We start from the raw sequence: 12546 nt of genomic DNA on the forward strand, positions 1-12546 counted from the left end.
ACTAAACATTATAATCACACCGGTGTGATTGTACAGTACACTTCATATGGTTCATTATTTTTTTCTTCAAAAGGCTGCATTAAAATCCATTTGGATAAAAGGGGGGACGGGTTTGAATGGGCACAATGTCTCTGGCCTCTGCTTGTCAAGCCCACTTTTCCAGAACTTCCTGTCCTGTCACTGTCCTGTCACTGAGTTTCCATAATGGAATGGAGACAACGTTGATGGAAGCGCTCAAGCAGTTGGAGTCTCTATTCCCTACATTACTCCACTAATAGACTGCGTCTGAAGGCTGACATGTTCCTCGCTGCCTTCTCAAGCAATGACTTTGCAGGCAGCATTTGAGCACAAAGGTTCCTCACTAAAATGACTTCTAAAGCAGTGTAACGTTTAATAATCTGCAGCAAAATAGAGCGAGCTTTGGTGATAACTAAGCAAATATTTAATTGCTACAATAGTAATTTCTCACTAGCATTGACATTAGAAGTGGAAAACATTCACATTTACACTAAAACTAACAACCAACCGCAACATTCAGATACCATCTTTATTTTTTAGCTCAACTGTCACAGAATTAAAAGCACAGGATTGTGGGATATCAGAGGCAGCGACGAATACATCAATGCTGCCTTCAAAAATTGATCAGATGAATCTCAGGAGAAAGGAAGTGAAGCTAACATTGTCTTGATGCCTCGATGAAGAGTTTGTGCTGTTTAATAATAATTTGAAACTTAGAAAACTGGCAACTCTAGTAGTTGAAAATGAAAAGATTTATCCTCAACTTTGTCATGGAAACTAGGGTGTACAAACCTTAATTAATAATCAATTAAAAATGAATTTATACCTTTATGATATTACCATCTTCTAGCGAGCGACCCTCACTGTGCATTATGGGTATTCTCTAGCCATTGAGCGCACATCAGTTGTACACTTGTTATTGTGGTGCATTGTGGGACTGAATGAGCGCACACGATAACGTCCACTACGGATTCGTACACCACTACAAATGGCCGTCCCCTCAAATGTGCCCTTTTTAAGGGTATAGGAGGTGATTTCGGACACAGCCAGGAATTTAGTGAAAATGTAATGTGCACTGCATCCCTGTGCATTGCCTTCATGCACTCGTTCTGACCTGACAAATGAAGCAATAACCAGTGACTGACATGTCAAGGCTACACCTTGAACAGGAACATTTTCCAGAATGGACGTACTTTAGCGGACAGAGAGGAATGTGCTGCAGTTCTTTCTTGCATTATTCAGGTTGTGAACTCTGGAAGACATTTGGACTTCCTTATGTACATCCGAGAGTAATGATGCAGACGTTCAGAACAGCCCGCGGCCAATAATAGTAAACGAGCCGCTGTCTCGTTCTGGCCATCTTCTTCCACAAACCCTCAGCCTGAGCCGTTTGCTTTATTTTCAGATGTGCCTCTCTGTCTTTGCTTTGACAAGGTAATTCCTTTAATGAGGAGAAAAATGAGGGTGAGTTAAAGCATCTTGTGGGTCGTTCATGGTCCAGGGGGCTTCCTGTGACACGTCATGCTTTGCAGTGAAGAATGATGCATGTTTGAAGGCGTGAATTTACACGACACTCATGCAAATGATCAATGACCCGTCTGAGGCGGCATTATTCACATGCTGACTTTGTGTTTTCATTTCATTTGACCTGCAGTAGATTTATGCATTTTCCCAAGAACATGTTTGTCTGCACAAATATACTGCCATGCTTTTTTAGTGGGTTATTCTGGGTGGTTGCTAGGATGTTGTCAGAGTGTTGCTGTGCAGTTGCTAGGGCTTATGGGTGGTTACCAGGGCATTTTTTGTTGCTGCGCTCAGTGGTTGCTAAGATTAAGTATGTTGCCAGCCTGTTGCCATGTAGTTGTTAGGGTATACTAAGTGATTGCTACAATGTTTATAGGGTGTTGCTATGTAGTTGCTATGGTATTCTAGGTGATTGCTCAGTGTTGCTAGGATGTTGCTTGGGTGAAGTGATCCAGGGCATTCTGGGTGGTTGCTAGTTGTTGCTTAATAGTTGATCAGATTAAGTATGCTGTCAGGGTGTTGCTATGTAGTCGTTAGGGTGTTCTGGGTATTGCTACAGGATTGCACAGTGGTTGCTAGGATGTTATTATAGGATGTTATCATGTTGATTCTATTCAGTTGCTGTATACTGGGTGGTTGTTAGTTGTTGCTGAGTGGAAGCTGGATATTTTAACTTTATAACGGGTTAAATATGGATATTTTTCTTACACAAACACGCCACTTTGCTTCAAAAGGTCTTTAGTAACCCCTGGGGTTGCCGTGAGTTGCTATGGTATTCTGGATGATTTTGCAGCATTGCTCAGTTGTTGCTAGGATGTTGCCAGGGTAATGCTATTCTGTTTCTATGGTATACCAGTTGCTAGTTGTTGCTAAGATTAAGTATGCTGCCAGGGTGTTGCTATATAGTTGCTAGGGTATTTTTGGGTAATTGCTACAGTATTGCACAGTGGTTGCTAATGTTACCAGGGTGATGCTATGCAGTTGCTATGTTATTGGGTGGTTGATAGTTGTTGCTCAGTAGTTGCTAAGATTAAGTTTGCTGCCAGGGTGTTGCCATGAAGTTGTCAGGATATTCTAGGTGGTTGCTAGAATGTTATGGGATGCTGTCAGGGTGTTGCTATGAATTTGCTAGGGTATTCTGTGTAATTGCTACAGCATTGCACAGTGGTTGCTAGGATGTTATTATAGGATGTCGTCAGGTTGATTCTCTGCAGTTGCTGTGGTATACTGGGTGGTTGCTAGTTGTTGCTCAGAAGTTGCTAAGATTAAGTATGCTGCCAGGGTGTTGCCCTGTAACTAGGGTATTCTGCACTCTGCACATCAAGAAATTGGGTTGTTTGACTGGGTCCATTCACTGGGTTCAAACAACCCAATGTCTGGGTTTGTCCATTTTCAACCCAACTTGGGTTGTTTTTAACCCAGCATTTTTAGAGTGTGGGTAATTGCTTGGATGTTGACATGGCATTGCTATGAAGTGTTTTAGAGTGTTGCTCTGCAGTTGTTAGGGTATTCTGAGTGTTTTTTGTTTCCAGGATGTTGATTATAATGCTTTTTGGGGGAATTATGGGTGGTTGCTATGGTGTTGTAGAATGCCAGGTTTGCTGTTTGGATTGTTCTGAATATTTTTATTTTTAAGTTGCTAGGCTCCGAGTTTAATTCCTGTGTCTCATCACTCTGAGTCTGAGCACCCGTAATAGTGAAGACTGAACAAACAGCACTAATAATAACTAGGAGATACAGAGAACGAAAGGTCTTCCAGATATTTCCTTTGAGCCTCGTGGCGCATCTGTTTACTTGGCCTCTGTGTGATAAACTGCTGCTCAGTGTTGATAATGCTTCAGTGGAGAGTCACAGATTCATTCGCCAGTCAGCAGACTGTACCTCTCCGAGAGGAACACGAGTGTTTAGCTTAAAGCACCGTTTCCCACATCTTTCCCTGCAATGCCTCCAGGAACGAGTTCAAAGTGGCCGTGTTTAGACGGAGACATATATATTTGCATGAAATCTCTCTGTTCAACCAGCGGCTCCTGGCACAGGACGAATAGATCACGGGGTGGGAGTTTGCAATTGTTAACGTTTTTATGACACGCATCCGGAAAATGTTTTCCACGTCCTGCTCTTGAAAAGCTGTAGGTTGGGAAGAAAACAAACGTCTATAAAAGTAAATTACAGCCCAGCGTCGCTCCGGCGTAACCCTTGCTTATGTTTATTCTGTTGGAAGCGTTTTGCCGACAGCATTGAAGAATCGTGATTATTCAGAATCACATGTAGGCTGAGCAATTCATATTTCTCCTAAATGGCTTGCTGTCGACGTAGGCTGGAAAAAACCCACTTCGGAGTAAATCCAATTATCACATAAGAAAAGGCAATCCATATTCAGATATGTAATTATACGCACCACCTTCCCCTGTTCTTAAAAGGCCAAGCCTACAGTGCCCTCTAAATGGCATCACTCGTTTGTTTATCATCATAAATGAATGAAATCCATTGTCGACGCACAATGACATCTATGCAAATCCCTCCTACAGTGTTTCCCGGAATTATTTATGAACTGGCGCTCATCTAATAGTTTTCATTGTAAGTATGCCAGAGACCTTATTTTCATGCACACTTCATACTTGTGTGACTTTGGCGAAAAGTCATTTGATTTAGCGAGCATTGCAACAAAGGCTGGGTCATGCGTTTATGCACAAACCCATATATTAATGAACAATTATCTGCTAAGCAGCATTAGAGACTCTTAAATAAACGGGCCATTTTGCCGCAGTTGCTATGGGACACGCTCTTAGCAACTGTAATTAACAGCGACAGCTAATTAAAGAGGTAATGCACAACTCTTCAAGCTGCTGCGCCGCTGTATACGTGTTTTTGTGGGCCGCTTTCCATTTTCCAGTAATTGCTGGTGGAATCAGTTTTTGCCTTCGAAATATTTGCTAACTTCTTTCTGACAGACAAATTGTCCCTCAACCGAAGCATGAAGATGTTTCTCCCTCGTTGTACCGGCGTCTCGAGAACGACTCGGCTCAGATGTGCTGTGCGATGAACTGTGAACCCAATCCCCCTCGATCAAACATGAAATCACTCTTGCTATATCTGAGAGCTCTGGTTTTATGACAAGTTAAAGGGATAGTTCACCCCAAAATGAACCTAGCTGTCATCATTTACTCACCTCTGCGTCGTTCCAAACCTGTATGCCTTTCTGTCTTCTGGGAATTATGAAATGAGGCGTTTAGCACATTGTCCAAGCTGTCATTGTCTAAATGAAGGAAGTAGACAGTGATCAGGAGCCGTCAAGCTTCAAAAATGACACACAAAAAAAGCTCATGTTATGTGACAGCTTTGTTTTAGTAACGGAGTAAAATGTTTTTATTCATGTATTTGGTAGATGCTTTTATCACATCGCATTCCTTTTTTTTCTTCAATTCATGCATTTCTTCGAATTCACACTCATGACCTTGAGTCCCCTTTGTTAACAGTGAATAAATTAGTGAACATGAACACATGAGCAATACACATTTATTAACTTTTGTTAATGTTAGATAATAAAAATAAAGAAGTGTTGAGCTGTCAAGCGTCTAAAAGGACAAAAAGCCTTCATTTCAAAATGTAGAGTGAAATATTTCTATAATATATTTATATCCATGCATTTGGCAAATGTTTTTATCCAAAGTGGCTTGTCTTGCATTGCGTTCAAGATGCACATTTTGTTTTTCAATTTATGCTTTCCTTGGGATTCGAACCCATGACCTTGGCATTGCTCGCGTCATGCTCTACTGTTTGAGCTACAAGAAGACAAAGACATAAGCAATATGTCAAGCCAAATTTATATAGCACGTATCACAATGCGCATTGTCTCAAAGCAGCTTTACAGAAAATTGCGATATAAATATTCATAGGCTTGCTTTTCTTGAGACAAAACAATAGCATTCACATATTTTAAGATATGTCAGTGCAAGTTGCTTTGAGTTAAAACAGCTCAAACATGCATTCGACTATTTTAAAGGGGGGGTGAAACACTCTTGGGGTCAATCTTGAGTACCTATAGAGTAGTATTGCATCCTTCATATCTCCAAAAAGTCTTTAGTTTTATTATATTTATAAAAGAAATATGGACTGTACCGAGTCTTTCCGGAAAAAAACGAGCACCTGGAGGCGTATCGTGTGGGCGGAGCTAAAGAATGATGAGCGCACACAAAGCGGTGACGTCCTCAAGCGTGGAGAAACCCATGGCTATTGATCTCAGCTAATACAGATAATGATCCAGAATCATTCGGAGGCTGAAATAAATTGAGCAGGAGAAACAGCAGCATCAGGACGTCCGTCTCTGTGGTATGGACTGTATTTAGTGGCCTGTCAACATTTGTGTGTCTTTACTCGCAGTTTATGAGGACATGATTCGGTTTATGGACTATTGTATGCGACTAAACCTTCGCTGTAGCAAGCAAAACGGTTTTGCACATCAGACTCGTGTAACGTTATACAGAACAACAATGGAGTAACCGCATTTGAATGACGAAGCACGCGATCGTGTCGTTTACTGATGTTTACTCACGTGACGATAGCCAACAGCACAGACATTTGAAGCAGTTTAACTCACCGGCTGCTTCCAAAGCAGGACCGAACCTTTATCGCTGGGACCGCTCTGTCAAAAACACACTTCTTTGGTATGATTTGGTAAAGTCCTGACAGCAGTGAACGGTGGAGATCCACTTTTGCGATGTTGTGAAGCTTCCCGTAATTTCTGCGTTCAAATCGGGTCAAATGCAGCGCTGCCTTCCCGGAATGCTGTGCTGAAGCGTTGAAGTCGCCCAAAGGAATAAAGTGGAGCGCGGCGCCTGGATTGACTGGATCTGCACCTGAGAGTGTGTTTATGGGGCGTGCATGTCCTCTCTCGCTCTAGTCACGCGCGCGCAGGGGCGTGGGACTGGGGGGATAAAGGGTACTGAGTAACCAGGGCCTGAGGCAGGGGGGGGGCCTTAGAAGTCAGTTTTCTATAAATACACATACATGATACGGGGGCCCAGCAAGATGGTTTGTACCCAGGGCCCAAAATTTGGTGCTACGCCCCTGCGCGCGCGCGCACCCTACCGGGAGAAGAGCCCGTACGGCCCATACAAGGACCTTCCGCTCTATTAACGTCAAGCCGACCCATACTCGAAAAAAACTCTCCGAAACTTGTGAGAAACCGGAAGGAGTATTTTTAACACAGAAATACTCCATCAAACGTCCAACATTAGTTTTTGAAACTTTGTCTATGTTTAGGATGGGAATCCAAGTCTTTAACAGTGTAAAAAGCTCAGTATGCATGAAACAGCATTTCACCCCCCCCCCCCCCCCCCCCCAACCGTTGGACAATATCTTAATTCTTAATGTTTTCATGCCCTATTGTTGCATTTAGATAATTGGAGTTGGACTGTAAACTAGTTTAGATTTTGTGGTGATATAAACAATTTAGCATTTGCCATATAGTATATTTTCCTTTATGTAAGCGTATGAGCTTTGTGTATGTATGCAAATAATGCTTGACATACAAAACTTCATATAAAAAGTTGGGTGATATGTTAATGTGTTAAATACATTTAACACATTATGTTAAATACAACATGATAATATTGTTATATTTTGCAACTTTGTATTACTGGCACTTCTTGTGTTTATTGCCTTATGATTAATCACTTGTATTGCTCAGCTGTAAGTCACTTTGGAAAAAAAGCGTCTGCTAAATGAATAAATGTAATGTAAATATCAGGCAGTTGAGATTTGCTCTATAGTATATTTAGCTTTATGAGTCTGGGCTGTGAGCAAAGATAAGTCATTATTTGTTAAATATAAGATGTTAAAATTTTGAATGGACCAACATGAGTGTGAGTAAATGATGACAGAACTTGACTGAACTTTGCCTAAAAGGGATAGTTCTCCCTAAGGCCGGAGACACACTGCAAGCGTGGCGTGAGCGTGGCGTTTCTGCTGCGTGGGGCTGCCTGGTGTTTTCTCTGTCTTTGCACACCAGAAGCGTGTCTGACGCGGCGCTGCTGCTGCTATTAATGTACAGGGAAGCCCTATACTTCATGTTAAATATAAATATATTGCTTATGCATTCAAAGTGTCATTTATTAATATGTATTTGTGTCAAAATGACATATAAATAGCTTTTCCTATTATATTTTGCCTGGAAACACTTCCAACATGCTCGCGTGTCGCTTGAAAAATAGGCGTCTCTTTTTATTTGAAGCATGCACACGTTTTCCACATGACTCGGGTCGCGTGTGTCATGCAGACAGTGTACAAGCTCTAACCGGTTAACATGGGAGCCGAAATAAAAACAGACACGCCACGGCTGATATTGCCCACAACCCACTGCAAGTTGGACGAGGATTCGATTAGAACTACAAATGCGGATAAAAAGCGTTAACAAACTACAAACATGGCGGACGTGTGAGTCCGGCGGTTAAGTAGAGAGGTTTAGATAAAGGGGTTGAGTGACGAACTATCAGTATTTAACCTGATGAAAACATTTTTATTCAGTGTTGTCCACATTATATCTCACCTGAGCAGCATTGAGAACGTAATGACGCGTTTGGCCGTTAACTTTTAAATGCATCATTATGTTTAAACTGCAAACACACGAGGAGAGTCTCTACATTAAAGACCCTTGAATGGCAGATCATCGTGATACTATACATTTCTCTCCGATACGGTAGGAAATTACACTTAATGTGGAGGATTTGAACTGATAATGATTGACAGAGCAGTTTCGGTGATGGGATGCTGCTCGTAACTAGAGAGCCAAAGAGTCCGTTACAGAGGACGAAGTAGGCTTGCATACTTTTCTGCTACACACTCAAAACTATGTGCTTTTTCTTCACAAAAAGAGTACATACTTTAAGGACGTGGTATAAGTAGACAGATTGGGACGCAGCATCTGGTTTATTGCACGCTATGCCCAAAACACACACAACATTTTTGGGGGGGAAATTACTCCGATCATCCGATGACGCAAATATGTTAAATAAATTTTAAAAAATGAATACATTTTTGGCCAGAGGCTAAAGACTACAGCCAGCAGAGGGAGCTATTTCCACGTTTTCAACCCACCGCACTCGGCTCGCTGCTGCAGGCGTTCATGTAAACGGAGCGGTGCAGAGCAATGAAAGTGTTTTAACTTCTCTAAATAATTCCTATTAAAAGTTAAGCTTCCAAAGGCATGAACTGAAACCGCGCCAGACTGAACATGCGCTGTGAATGTATGCCGCGAGTGTGGTCGCGTTTACCTCAGCTCTCATCACGAGAACTCATTCAGCTCATTCATCACTGTGTAATCTGCTGCGTTTGTGCTGTGACACTCGCTCGGCAACTCACTCATTATATTGAACAGACCGTTTTTAATTGTAGTGTGTGTTCTCTAACTGAACTGATTTTATGAAGATGAACGCGGTAGGAAAGTGATCAGTAATCTAGTAGCGGTGGCTTTGGGAGTGGCCTCACAGGGCAGCGAAGCATTCTGGGAATTGTAGTCTTTCATTCTCATGAGACAATTTAAATGTTCTGTCTTTTCTCAGTCAAGAAAGCACCAAATTCAAAAATGATTTCACATTTCTACTACATTGATGACCCAGTTTAAATACAGATTCATCTTCCCAGCGCTGAAGTACTGAAGTCAAATCTCTAACGTTTCACATCAAATTCAAATGTGCTGCATTAAGCTACATCATACCAGATCTGACATTAAATGTCATTGATCTCGTAACAAATCTTGATGCATCTTTTGTTAACACTTTATAATTAAGGTCTCATTTGTTAACATTAGTTAATGCATTAGTTAAAGTAAGCAAAATATATGGTTACAAACTGTATTTTATAAATAAATTCGATGTGGTTTTATATAATATTTGTGCTGCTGTGTCATCTTATGAACGCATTACTTGCTCATCTTAAGGCATAGCAGATGCACTGTGTCAATAACAAACTATCTTTAATATTATTTCCACTTCCTCGCTCGTGTTATCATCTGTTATCCAGCAGAGCAGCTCAAAGGAACTAAAGCATAGCTTTCCAGGAACAAAATCCCAGCCGGCTATTATGTGGAAGCAGAGTCGTGATCCAGAGATTTAAGGAAGTTTGTTCATATTAGATGCCGCTGAAATGATCAGTTTTCAGTCTCATGAGGACTGCTGAAGCATTACTGTGACTCTGATAGCGATTTCGTATCGTGCTGCAGCATCCGCTGAATGAGTTTGTGTTATGATGTCTGACGGAGTTAAGAGCAGCGAGCAGAGTTTCCCAAATAATGATAATAATAATAATAATAATAATAATAAAAAAAACAATCTTTTTACACCACCACTATGATAGCAATTACACTTTAGCATAGCAGTACCATCATGTAGAGAAGAAAATCTCCAGTGAGATCTCTTTACTAGCTCAGGCTTTCTTATCGAGTGCAAACTTGACTCAGATCTGTTTTTATCGTGTTATCAATATTCAATTTATATAGCACTATACTGAATACTGAATTCGTTAAAATTAGATAACTAAATTAGTTAGGATGAATGAAAAATAAAGTCTAGTTAATGTGAATGGTCCTGAGCTAACATGAGCTAATGAACAGTTGCATTTACATTAAAGAGATAGTTCGCCCAAAAATGAATGTCATCATTTAGTCACGTTCGGATCTTGACAGCTGTTGACTACCATAGTATCCCCCCCTACACACACACACACACACACACACACACACACACACACACACACACACACACACACACACACACACACACACACACACACACACACACACACACACACATGTTTGTTTTTGTGACATTATGGGGACATTCCATAGGCGTAATGGTTTTTATACTGTACAAACCGTATTTTCTGTCCCCCTACACTGCCCCTGCCCCTAAACCTACCCATCACAGGAAACATTCTGCATTTTTACTTTCTAAAAGAAACTCACCCTGCATGATTTATAAGCATTTTGAAAAGTGGGAACATGGCCAATGTCCTCATATTACACCCTCTCTTTGTAATACCTATGTCATACCTATGTCATCATTATGCACATTTGTGTCCTCATATGTCACAAAAACATGCCCCCCCCCCCCCCCACACACACACACACACACTATGGTGGTCAATGGCTGCCAAGATCTGCTTTTTCTTCTTGTGTTCAGCAGAACGAAGAAATTCATACAGGTTTGGAATAACTTGAGTGTGACTAAATTATAACATAATTTTAATTTTTGGGTGAACGTTAACTAATGGAACCTTATTGTAAAGTGTCACCATATACACACAAAAATGTCCAACTACCTTAACTTATCTTAAATTGAGTTTTTAAGTATCCTCAAATTGGCTAAATAAGTAATTTGGAAGAACAAAATTGTCTTGTTAAATCTTGTGTAACGTAACAACAACAAAAAAAAGTTATTAGTTCTTTACTTAGATAAGCATACACTTTAAAAGCGTGCTTTAATTCAGTGTTATTATTGTTTGAGTAGAAAGTTGCAAAGGAAACTTCAACTAAGTAGAAATTACTCAACCTTTTACTGGCCAAGCTACATAATTTCGTTGCTTAATTCTAATTACTTAATTCCATATGTGAAATTTACCTAAAAATGTCTTGTACAAAAACTTGCAAAAGAAACATTGTGTTTGCGTTATATACTATAATGTGTTTAAATTCATTAAAACAGTGTATCAGATCACATTTCAAACTTTGCAGTAGTTTAATTATTGACTGAGTTTAATTATCACGCTCCATATTTAGCTGTTCTTTTCATGCTTCGAACGATCATCGTCGGAGCGGTGTTCTGCAGGCGTGCTGGTTTGCTCACGTCACCACATGGCTCTACCGATTAACTGAATATTTATCAACACACATATGATGCCTGTAACCTTACTTATTGGTCCAAATGCTGATGTGCTGCCAGTCGTTTGCATAGCATTTGAATGATGGGAATTATGATAATTTTGACATCCTGTTTGGCATCTGAGGAGAGAGTGAGAGCTGCGAGCACTCGTTCCCTAAAAGTGAGAGTATAATCAGTTAGACGTTGACCTCCCAATCCAAACAGATGGTTCTCAGCACTGCCAGAGAATGAACGAAAAAATGAAGATGGTAATTAGGTGGGATAAATATTCTTGGCCGATTCTTATGAGTTGTGAATTTTCACACCATTGGGAGAATGACACTTGTTCTGTGTGTTTGGCAAGCCTGTGTGTGTGTGTGTGTGTGTGTGTGTGTGTGTGTGTGTGTGTGTGTGTGTGTGTGTGTGTGTGTGTGTGTGTGTGTGTGTGTGTGTGTGTGTGTGTGTGTGTGTGTGTGTGTGTGTGTGTGAGTGTGCATGTGTGTGAGCTCAATCATGATTTTGGATTCAGCTCTTTCAATTCAATTCATTTGAGTCAATTATTTAGAATCGATTCGTTTGAATCTGTTCTTTTGCAAAAGGCAGAGGCAAAAAGTGATTTCCAGCCAAGGAAAATAGAAAAACTATTAAAAATGTGTTAAAGATTTTGTAAGCATATTGTGTAGTTGTGTTTGAAGTCAGTTGGTTTGTTTTATTTGTAAAACCAAAATGCGCTTTTTTGGCAAGGCAGTAATAACAAATATTATGAACACAAATCCAAAACAAGAGAGAACCAATAAAATATATTAAAAACTGATTATGTTTTAGTCAATGTATGCTTTTTCTATATATAGCTCTGAAAAAATTAAGAGACCACTTACCACCATTGATTTCTCGATGTTAAGTGGTCTCTTATTTTTTTCCAGAGCTATATATATATATAATATATATATATATATATATATATATATATATATATATATATATTTATATATATATATATATATATATATATATATATATATATATATATATATATATATATATATATATAATACACTTCATTGTCAGTTCTTGTGCTTTGTGCAATAATTGTGAATATTTGTATAACTTTACATTTATTTTATTCGTTGTTTTTAATGTTTTACCCTCA

This window comes from Pseudorasbora parva, chromosome 23, assembly GCF_024679245.1.
Source record: "Pseudorasbora parva isolate DD20220531a chromosome 23, ASM2467924v1, whole genome shotgun sequence".
Lineage (NCBI taxonomy): Eukaryota > Metazoa > Chordata > Actinopteri > Cypriniformes > Gobionidae > Pseudorasbora > Pseudorasbora parva.